Consider the following 11,771-nt stretch of genomic DNA (forward strand, 5'->3'; position numbering starts at 1 on the left):
AACTTTGAGTTAACAGGCCATATTTTATTTTGTTTTAATTTTTATTTTTTTTTTTTGAATCAGAGTTTTACTCTCTTGGCCTCAGTAGAGTGTCATGGCATCATAGCTCACAGCAACCTCAAACTCTTGGGCTTAAGGGATCCTCCTGCCTCAGCCTCCCAAGTAGCTGGGACTATAGGTACCCACCACAACCCCCCACTAGTTTTTTCTATCTTTAGAGCAATGGGGTTTCACTCTTGCTTAGGCTGGTCTCGAACTCCTGAGTTCAAGAAATCCATCTGCCTTAGCTTCCCAGAGTGCTAGGATTACAGGCATGAGCCACTGCACCAGCCATGTTTTAATTTTTTAAAACCCTGTTCAAATGGCACCCCTTCTAGGAATTGGCTTCCAACACCCTCTTAGTCAGAGCATTGGCCCTAGTTGTCAATTTTTAGTGTTATCTCTTTCTTCCATAAAATAAGATGTGTATAATATGGTTACAGAATAATTCTCTTGGTTCACACCTATCAACTCTTGATATTTTTCAGTGAGAAATTAAATAAAACCATACCTGTTTATAATCTTTGAATTATTGTTTGCAGTAAAAAAGATTTGAGTGACTGGATTTCAAAACTTGATGTGTATACATCTCATCAATTTGGAATTGGGTGAAAGTGCAAATGCTACCACAGGTTAATCACATAAGGCCTTTCATGTTCATCCCTTGAACTGTACTGTGTAGTTCCTACTAAGTCAAGCTCCTTTATCATTCATGTCGAGAGAAGGTTCATTTGAGAATATAATTTTCTGCTAGTATGTCTGTGTAGGAAGTCCCTGATCAGAACTCGCTTACACCTGCCTGAATTTTAGGCTTCCTTGTATTCCCCTCATTACCTTGGCATTCTGAATCTTCTATTAATTTAGTGAGATCTGAATGGAACCTTGGAGATCATGGAATCCAGTATTTCTTTTTTTTTTTTTTTGAGACAGAGCTTCGAGCTGTCCCCCTGGGTAGAGTGCTGTAGCATCAGAGCTTACAGTAACCTTCAACTCCTGGGCTCAAGCGAGTCTCCTGCCTCCGCCTTCCAAGTAGCTGGGACCACAGGCGCCTGCCACAACACCTGGCTATTTTTTTTTTGGTTGTAGCCATCATTGTTGTTTGGCGGGCCCAGGCTGGATTCGAACCTGCCACCTTAGGTGTATATGGCTGGCACCTTAGCCACTTGAGCCACAGGCGCCGAGCCGAATCCAGTATTTGTTAACCCTGCTGAGTTGCACAAAATATTGATTTCTGAACTCCACTCCCAGAGAATCTGATTGTATTAGATGGCTGGCTCTGAGGATTCCTATTTCAGCAAGGCTTGAGAAGCATGCTTAGCCTAATACCTTCACCACACAGACAGGAGCAATGTGACATGCCTGAGGGCCATCAGCTATATTCCTCTTACTTTAGAATGCTATGTGCCCTTTCCAGATTAAAAAAAAAAAGAAGGCCCCATTCCAGCTACTGTAGACTTCTGTGATTACCATGTTCCTGGGGGAATATTTACAGTTAAATATTCCAGCTGGAACATTTAAAAGCTTGCTGTCCTTGTTCTGTTTTACTATGACCTAATGAGAAGACACAGCTTTCTGCAAAAACCAGGAGATCATTCTTTCTTAGCCATTCTTGACTATGGTGACTATCTTGGAAATCTGCCCCATTCCCACGTCACACTATGGGAGTAGCTTAAGAAAGTAGCTTGTACTTCTTCAGAATGGAATTCTCCAGACCTCACTGTTGAACATTGTATGGACTAATAAATCTGAAAGAATTCCCTTGTCATATTTGATGAACAAGAATATTAAAGACCCACATTGGAAGGACCCTCTAAAAAGAGACCCGCTTTTCTTTTGTGAATTATCAGTGTAATTCTAGCATTTCTGGAAGAAATACATTAGTGGACGGAAATGGAACCACTTGTACATTTCATATCTGCCACATAAAACTTAGATTGAATAAAATTAATTCATAATCTTTGTGCCTTTCCACCCCAGCTAATAGATTTATTGACTTGATTCATCTGATCAACTTTATCTCATTTGGTTTAAAAATTAATATGTTGCCTTATATAACACTTATTTTCACAGATATCATTTTATTAATGCAGCAAAGGAAAGGCAGAAATTTTTTGCAAGAAACACAGGCTTAAAAAGATAAGATGACTAACACTAAAGATAATGGAAATTATTTTTTTTTATTGTTTGGGATTCATTAAGGTACAAAGAGTTAGGTTACACTGATTGCATTTATTAGATAAAGTTCCTCTTGATAACTGTGTCCCACCCCAAAGGGGTCTGCTGTACACCATTATCTCCCCGTCCCCTCCCTCCTCCCCTTACCCTGCTCCCTCATTCTCCTACCTTCCCCTGTATCAGCTCATCTACTGGCTTCATATTAGAAATGAGTACTTGGATTCTTGCTTCTTCATTCCTGTGATGCTTTACCAAGAAGAATGTGTTTCACCTCCATCCGGGTTACTACAAACGATGTAAGGTCTCCATCTTTTTTAGTGGTATACATAGACCGTGGCTTGTTAATCCATTCCTGGGTTGGTGGGCATTTAGGTTATTTCCATATTTTGGCAATTGTAAATTGAGCTGCTATAAACAGTCTAGTGCAAATATCCTTATGGTAAAAGGATTTTTTTTTTCTTCTGGGTAGATGCCTAGTAATGGGATTGCCAGATCAAATGGGAGGTCTAATTTGAATTCTTTGAGGATTCTCCATACTTCCTTCCAAAAAGGTTGTTTTAGTGAGTGTGCAGTCCTACCAGCGGTGTAAAAGTGGTAATGGAAATTCTTAATGACAGGTTTTATGATTTATATTTAATCACACACACACACATTTTTTTTTCTTTTAAAAGGACAGCAGCTTTGTTCCCCTTCTTTTTCCCTTCAATATTATTTGGAAGTGAATTTGATTGTAACTATTTGGAAAGCTATATACCTGGACATATCAAAGCTAAAATAAATGTACATTTTCCCTTTCCCTTTAATTCTCCAGTATAACTATAGGATGGAAAATAAATTTCAGGAGAATTTAGGACCAAAAATGATACAGCCTAAAGCGGCTTGGCATCTAGTAACCAGGGTGGGTATGAAGGAAGAGGAAATTCTACATCAAGCTCTCTCATTAGCCCTCTGTAGAAGCAGCATGATGAGCTAAGGAGCCATCCCCTAAAGGTCTATGTACCTCTTTTGAATCATCTTCAGTTTCTCAGGCAATGTAATTTCAAATGCTTTTGCAGTAAAAGCCTTTTATCAACTTGCAGCTGAAGAGCTATCCACTCTCTCTTTATTGGTTAATAGCACTCACTATATAAGGTTTATAAGTGTGCGTGGGCTGTACTTTGAACCCTTCCATATCTAAGATCATAAGTCAGTACTTGCCAAAGAATGGAGATTAAAAAAACACAATCACATAGTTGAGTAAATAATCTTTTAACAGAGATATGTGCTTAGCCTTGTGAATAAAGTTAAGCACTTTAATCTGTATTTTAAAAATCGATTTTAAAAAGGAGAGGTTTGATGGAGCAAAGATTTTAGCATTCAGACAACCCTTATAACTACAAGAAGAAAACATGGAACTTTTATAATCTCAGAATGGGGAAGTCCTTTATAAGGGTGACACAAACTCAGATATTACAAAAATGTTTTAATTATAAATTTTTTAAGTTACATTCTAACATTTTTTCAAAATCAAAACATGTCAAAAGACAAACAACTTGGGAGAAAATTTTAACTCATGGGAGATATGAGACTGTTTTCTAAAATATATAGAGTTCCTGCAAATCAATATTTTAAAAACCAACAGAGTATTTTCCAGGCATGTTGATAGGCACCTGTAGTCCCAGCTTCTTGGGAGGCCGAGGTAAAAGGATTGCTTGAGCTCACGAATTTGAGGTTGCTGTGAGCTATCATGCATTCCAGCTGGGGTAACAGTGAGACTGTCTCAAAAACAAACAAAGAATTCAATAGAAAAACATGAGAATGAATATGAAATTTCACAGAAAAAGGAAATATAAATGGCTCTCAAACATATGAAAAATGTTCATTGCCATTCATCATAAGGAATGCAAGTTAAACATATGAGATTTAATTTTCACCTTATCAGAATGGCATAGTTAAAAATTGTAGCCAAAATGTTGTGTTGGCCAAGGTATGTGGGTAAGCACGCACTCCCATACATTGCTAGCAGAGATGTGTCTTAGTTCTCTTCCATAGAGGATGTTTGGAAATCACTGTTGAAACTAAAATTAAAATGAGCATATTTTTTAAGCTAAAAATTCAAATTATAGCAATTTTTCCCCCTAAGGAGATCTTGCAAATGGGTAAGATGTATATGCAAGAGTATTCTTGGTATCATTTAGTAACAAAAAATTGGAAACAACCTAAATATCAATCAGTAGGAGGATTGTTTAAGTAGTATTCTGTACTATTTTATTAGTATAGTACATCTATAATGACTGCTAATTGGCATCTGTTAAAAATATTGTGATATCCCTTCAGTGTATAGCCATGGAAAGCTCTCCAAGCATTTTGTAAAGTAAAAGAAGCATGCTGTAAAACAGTGTCTATAGTCTGGTAACGTTTGGGAGAAAAAAAGAGGTAGAAATGTATGTTTATAAATGCTTAGAATATGTCTGGAAGGATACATAGTAAATTAATAGTATCATTGCCTCTAGTGAAGAGAATTGAGTAAGAGATTTACTTTTTGAAAACAAAATTTTGAAAATATACACATAATGTATATAGTCAAAAACTGGGAAAGGTCTGAGATTTTATCCCATTTGCAATCTAATAAATTAACCTGCTAAAGTTACATGAATGCTGGCAGAAAACAGAACACTTTGCAGGGAGAGACAAAGAACCTCACAACTTACCACAAAGCAAGCAGTTAACCTCAGCAAGAGTGGAAGTGAAATCAGGGACATGTTAGTCCAAGTTTATGGAGAGAATGCCATGAAGAAATTGGCCACAAACAAATGGATGAAATGCTTTTTTCTGAGGGAAGGTAATATGTCACTGATGAAGAGGGGTCAGAGTGGCCAGTAAAGAGCAGAACTGATGAAAACAGTGCAAAAGTTCATTGAATTATGCATCATAATTGTCAGCTGACTGGGAGAAACATAGCAGATCAAATAAAGATCAATAGAGAAACAGGAAATTTTTTTTTATTTTTTTTGAGACAGAGTCTTACTATGTCACCCGCAGTAGAGTGTCATGGCGTCACAGCTCATAGCAACCTCAAACTCTTAGGCTTATGTGATTCTCCTGCCTCAGTCTCCTGAGTAGCTGGGACTACAAGTGCCCACCATAACACCTGGCTATTTTTGTTGTTGTTATAGTTGTCATTGTGGTTTAGCAGGCCCGGGCCAGATTTGAACCCATCACCCTCAGGGTATGTGGCTGGCGCTGTAATCACTGTGCTAGGGGCACCAAGCCCAGTTAGGAAATCTTATTTTTTTTGTTTTTTTGCAGTTTTTGGCTGGGGCTGGGTTTGAACCTGCCACCTCCAGCATATGGAGTCAGCACCCTACTCCTTTGAGACACAGGCACTGCCCCAGGAAAATCTTAGTGGAAAATCTTGGCCAATAACTCATGGCTCTTGCATCACAACAATGCACCAGCTCACACTGCACTCTCTGTGAGGGAGTTTTTAGTCAGTAAAGAAATGGAACACCCTCCCTACTCACACGATCTGGCCCTCAGTGACTTTTTCTTTACCCACAGATAAAGGAAATACTGAAAGGAAGACATTTTGATGGCATTCAGGACATTAAGGGTAATACAGCAATAGCTTTGGTGGCCATTCCAGAACAAGAATTCTAAAATTGCTTTGAAAGGTGGACTAGGAGCTGGCATCAGTATGTAGCCTCTAAGGGAGTACTTTAAAGGTGATTGTAGTGTCATTCAGCAAAGAGGCTTGTCACACTTGTTCTAAGTGAGCTCACAAACTTGTCAGGCCTTGTATACATAGATGAAATTTAAAGGCTAGTAACAGTAACTTCCCATGCTTTGCAGCTTTCCCCCTAAGCTGTATGCAGAATGTATCTATTGGTTATCAGTCTTCACTCTGGGTCTGGTGCCACCTAACTCTGCCTGAGTAAAGGTCACTATGATCACAAATTGCAGGGTTCATATCTAGTCCACTATTGGCTCCATAGACCACTATCTGCAAGAACATGTTAATTGCTAGGAGAAGTCCAAGCAAGAGTGAAACAAGAATGAATCAGCATAACTTATCTTCCACTACTGTAAAAAACAACTCTGGTTGTCCTGTGGGCACTTGTATTACTGAAGGGGGATTTGTAATATTCCCAGACATGGGAACTAGACCCATTCCTATTGTCTTTAGCCTTGGAGTGAGCCTTCCTTTATTTGAGTTTGTCCTAGCTCAGTTTCACACTGAAGTCAATTTTAAGTCTGTGCTTTGCAAGCATGAATTGAAAGTGGGGGGTGAACGGGTTGGCTTTGGCACCTGGATAACAAAGTATCCCAGGAACAAGCTTTCATTCATCAACAGAATACACTGGATTTCTGTCTTGCAGTTTGGGGTGGGCCAGAAGGAACCATGATTGGCCTGTAGAGGGATGAATTAGCATCCTGTTAGAAAGGTGTGGGGCCCCTCCCAAGTCACTTCAAATGCCCTCTGTTTTTACAGCAGCCATGATCCATATTTTTAAACTTTTTATTTAGGTATAAATTCATACAGAAAAATACATAAACTTCAAGTGTGCTGCTCAATTAATTTTTATAAAGTGAAAACACATTTGTGTAACCGGGCACAAAGATTAGGAAAAGGAGTATTACCTGAATGCCAGCGACAACTTCCAGTCACTGCCTCCCTCTATTAGGTAGCCATCCTGATTAGTTTTGACTGTTTTTTTTTTTTTAACTTTTATAAGTGGAATTCTACATAATACACTCTTCTAGGTATGACTTCTTTTGCACCAAGTTATATATGTGAATCATTCACGTTGGTTGTGTATGACTGGAAATTGTTCATTTTCATTGCTATAGAGCAGTGAGTCTCAACTGGGGGTGATTTAGAATGCCTGGAGATATTTTTCTAGTTGTCTACAATGCAGGGAAGTGGGACAGCTGCTATTGTCCTAATGCACAATACTGCCCTCTGTAGCAAAAAATTAAAAGGCCCCAAATTGTGTCGATAGAGCCAAGGTTGAGAAAGAATTCTGTGTAGCATTCCTCATCATGGGACTACACCACAGTTTATCTGTCTGTGTATTTCTTAGAGCCTCAACTGGACAGTCATAAACATACAGGTCAGCCCTGGCTTTGAAATTCTTGAAACTATGCTTGTCACAGTCTTGTCAGAATGAAGAAAGTGTGGTTGGCTCGTGCCTATAATTCTAGCACTTTGGGAGGCCAAGGCTGGAAGATCAGATCACATGAGGCCAGGAGTTTGAGATCAACCTGGGCAAGAAGGAGATCCCATCTCTACAAAAACTTTGAAAAAAGTTAGCAGAGCATGGTGACGTGTCCCTGTAGTCCTTGCTACTGGGGGTGATAAGACTGGAAGATCACTCGAGCCCAGGGCTTAGAGTCTGCAATGAGCTATAATTGGGTTTCAGCCTGGATGACTGAGCAAGATTTTGTCTTAACAATGACAACAACAAAATGTACCAAAGCAGAGGAGTTTTTATAGTAGAGTTAGAGTAAAATATATTATGATGTATCCTCTTGGTCATAGACAAAAATTGTACATTTTGGAACCACCACAAAAATTTGAAGGGTTTCTAAGTGAGAGAATAAAATGGGCTAACTCAAGATTTTCATCAAAGAATGAAAAGACTTGGTGGTGCCCGTAGCTCAGTGGGTAGGGCACCAGCCACATATACCAAGGCCGGCGGGTTCAAACCCAGCCCAGGCCTGCTAAATAACAATGACAAGTGCGATAACAACAACAAATGGCTGGGTGTTGGGGTGGTGCCTGTAATCCCAGCTACTTGGGAGGTTGAGGCAAGAGAATTGTTTAAGTTCAAGAAGGTGAGGTTGCTGTGAGCTGTGACACCACAGCACTCTAACCCAAGGAGACAGCTTGAGACTCTGTCTCAAAAAAAAAAAAAAAAGAATCAAAAGACTCATCTTTAAAACAGATTTATTGAAGAATAATTTTCATATCATAAAATGCAGCCACTTTATACAAGGTAGGGTCCTGGCCGGGTGCTGTGGCTCACACCTGTAATCTTAGCCTGGCCTGGGAGGCCAAGGCAGGTGGATCACCTGAGCTCAGGAGTTCGAAACCAGCCTGAGCAGGAATGAGATCCCATCTCTAAAAATAGCTGGGCGTTCTGAGGGATGCCTATAATCCCAGCTACTTGGGAGGCTGAGGCAAGAGAATTGTTTAAGCCCAAGAGTTTGAGGTTGCTGTGAGCTATAACATCACCGCACTCTACTGAGGGTGAGAAAGTGAGAGTCTGTCTCAAATACAAACAAACAAACAAAAGAGTCCTAGTAAATTTACAGAGTTGTGCAACCATTTCCACAATTTAATTTTAGCATATTTTCATTACACTGAAAAGATTCCTGGTGCCAATTTATAATCCTTCCTATTCATATCCCAAGTTGAAGGAAATCACCAGATTATGACAGATAATCACAGATGAGTTTCTGTCTACAGGTGTTTTCCTGTTTTGTATAATCCCTATAAATGGAATAATAAACTGTGTCATCTTTTGTGTTGTCTCTTTCACTTAGCATAATGTTTTCAAGGTTCATCTGTGTTATAGCTGGTATCAGTTCTTCATGCCTTCTTATGGTTGACCAGGATTCCATTATACAGATATGATACGATTTTTATCTATTCACAGGCTGATAGACTTTTGAGTTGTCTCCAGTTGGGGGCTGTTATGAAGAATGGACACAACAGACTGAAGCACAAGTGATCTAAATGGCTTACACAAGGAAGCTTTAGAAGAAAGGACATTACTGGGCCTCATGCTCTCTGTCCTTTTCAGGAATGGTTCGAACAATTGAAAACAGAATAGGAGGCTCGGTGCCTGTGGCTCAAGTGGCTAAGACACCAGCTGCATACACCTAAGGTGGTGGGTTCGAATCCAGCCCAGGCCCACCAAAAACAACAATAACGGCTGCAACCAAAAAATAGCCAGGCATTGTGGTGGGCGCCTGTGGTCCCAGCTACTTGGGAGGCTGAGGCAGGAGACTTGCTTGAGCCCAGGAGTTGGAGGTTGCTGTGAGCTGTGATGCCACAGCGCTCTACCCAGGGTGACAGCTTGAGGCTCTGTCTCAACAAAAAAAAAAAAAAAAAAAAAAAAAAAAAAAATAGGAAGGGGGAAAGACAAGAAGGACACAGGAATGTTAGACTTCTAGGGAAAAGAGACGTCTAACACATACCTGGACAGAGCCTAGTGTTGTTAAAGACATTTTATAACCAAGTATGCTATGCTATAAGGCAGCAAAGCTTTGCCTGAACGGAAGGAAAATAACTGGTTGGTTGCCCTAAAAGAAGTCATTAAGCTGTGTCATTCTAGTAGTTGTATGATGAAATAAATCATTACCCAAAAGGACAGACTGTTGCAGGAACAGATCTATGTTATGGGAACAGCATATCCATCATTAAAGGATGGAGTAAAGGAGGGGACGCTCTCAAAGTCAGGGCTTGTAACCTCTAGATTTCTAAGTACCACATGCAAGAGAAGCAAGAAAGTGCCCTTTAGATCCTAAAGCATTCTGTGCGGACGGGAGGGCTCAGTGCTGATAAACAGAGTCAAATCCCTGAGGCCACGAGTGTGGGGAGTTGAGAGCCAACTGAACTACCTAGAGGCAGAATTGCCTCTGCAGGAGCTGAATTTGTGCCAAACACCAGTGGCATGAAGTGCTCCAAAGGGAGCGAGTCCCTGACCCTTTCCATCTTTCACTGAGGGAGTTTAAACAATGGGAACCTGTTTTTTAACCATGTGGGATCACGTGGCTTCAAAGAACAAAAGATGTGCATTTTCTGGACCAGAATAATTATATGTAGGTATGTGAAGGGTTAGGGGGAGAAAGGAGACAGTGTTTTAAAAACTATAGGCTTGTGGCATGTAGCTCAGGGGTTAGGGCACTGGCCAGATGCACTGGGGCTGGTGGGTTTGAACCTGGCTGGGGCCTGCTAAACAACAATGATAACAAACAACAACAACAACAGCAACAAAACAATAGCCAGCTACTGGGAGGCTGAGGCAAGAGAATCACTTAAGCCCAAGAGTTTGAGGTTGCTGTGAGCTGTGACGCCACAGCACCGTACCGAGAGTGACATGATGCAACTCTGTCTCAAAAATAAAAAATACACTCTATACTGACCAGCACTTTGTCTTTTCCCTATTCCTTCTTTCCAAGGGATAACTTTTTCTATAGCTAAATAAAATTCTTAACGTGGTAGTTAAATATTTCATTTGCAAAAGAATAAATAAGAAACATTTCACATTATAAGAAGGTACCTGTGTCTCAAAGTTTTGTGCATATAACTTATATTCAATAGGGCAAAACTGTTCTAAAAACTAAAGTAAAGCCAACTTCTATCATAATAAATCCCCTCCTCCTGTTTTACTAGGAAGTATCCTAAACTACACAGGAGGATGAAGCCCACAACCTCGGCAACCCTAATGTTTGCCAGGCTTGTTGGGCCAGTGCCCACTTCTGCCTGCCCACAGTGCAGAAGATGGTAATGTCTCGAGGAAAAACCTAAAGAAAGCCATGTGTGAAGTATTGACACAGCCCGGCCTCCTCATCGGTAGTCAGTTCTTTATTTATATTCTCGATTGAACTCTCATGAATCAAATGGGTTGTTATAGATGGAGAGTTAAGTGGCACTACCTTTCCATTCAATAAGCTTTCATATTTCTGAGTTCCCAGCAGAGGTGGGTTGGCTATTCTATTACTGACCATAAGTAATGTGACATCTTGCACAACCAACCACCCAGTTGCATCGCTGCACCTGAACGAATTATTTGTCATGAGGTTTTATCCTCAGCATTTTATGTAGCCCGTGTATTTGGGTGAATATCAGTGTGTACATAATTACTCAGACTTGTCTTCTAAATGCAGAAAAACATGCAATCTATGTGAATAACAGAGGAAGAAATTCAAGTTTAATAGTGAAAATGTTATCCATGCTTTTTTGTTGTTGTTTTTGTTTGTTTGTTGAGAGAGAGTCTTGCTCTGTTGCTGGACTAGAGCACCATGGCCTTATCCCACCACACCTGGCTAATCTTTCTATTTTTGCTAGAGATGGGGTCTCATGTTGCTCCGGCTGGTCTCAAACTCCTGAGCCCAAGCATCCCCCCTGCCTCAGTCTCCCAGAGTGCTAGGATCATAGGCATGAGCCACCGCGTCCAGCCAATGATTTCATGACTGATATTTTTGTCTTGTTCATTCAGTGAAATTCAGACTTACATTTTTTATCCCAGAGCAACAAATGCTCTATGCTCTAAAGTAAGAAAGGAAGGAAGAAAGGAAGAGAGAGACAAAGAGAGGGGAGAGGGATTGGGGGAGAGAGGAAAAGTAACAAAAAAGAAAGAAGGAAAAGAGAACAGGAGGAGGCTCGGCACCTGTGGCTCAAGTGGCTAAGGCGCCAGCACATACACCTAAGGTGGCAGGTTCGAATCCAGCCTGGGCCCACCAAACAATAATGATGGCTGCAACCAAAAAATAGCCGGGTGTTGTGGCAGGTGCCTGTGGTCCCAGCTGCTTGGGAGGCTGAGGCAGGAGACTTGCTTGAGCCCAGG

General features: G+C 40.4%; 1 protein-coding gene across 3 annotated transcripts in view; it reads left to right on the forward strand.

Moving 5' to 3' along the window:
- Positions 1 to 11,771, forward strand: part of PAPSS2 (3'-phosphoadenosine 5'-phosphosulfate synthase 2) — a 90,634-nt gene that overhangs the window by 15,557 nt on the left and 63,306 nt on the right. The gene's annotated exons all lie outside the window — the stretch shown is intronic.

This window comes from Otolemur garnettii, unplaced genomic scaffold (assembly GCF_000181295.1).
Source record: "Otolemur garnettii isolate 467f Iridium unplaced genomic scaffold, OtoGar3 scaffold00008, whole genome shotgun sequence".
Classification (NCBI taxonomy): domain Eukaryota; kingdom Metazoa; phylum Chordata; class Mammalia; order Primates; family Galagidae; genus Otolemur; species Otolemur garnettii.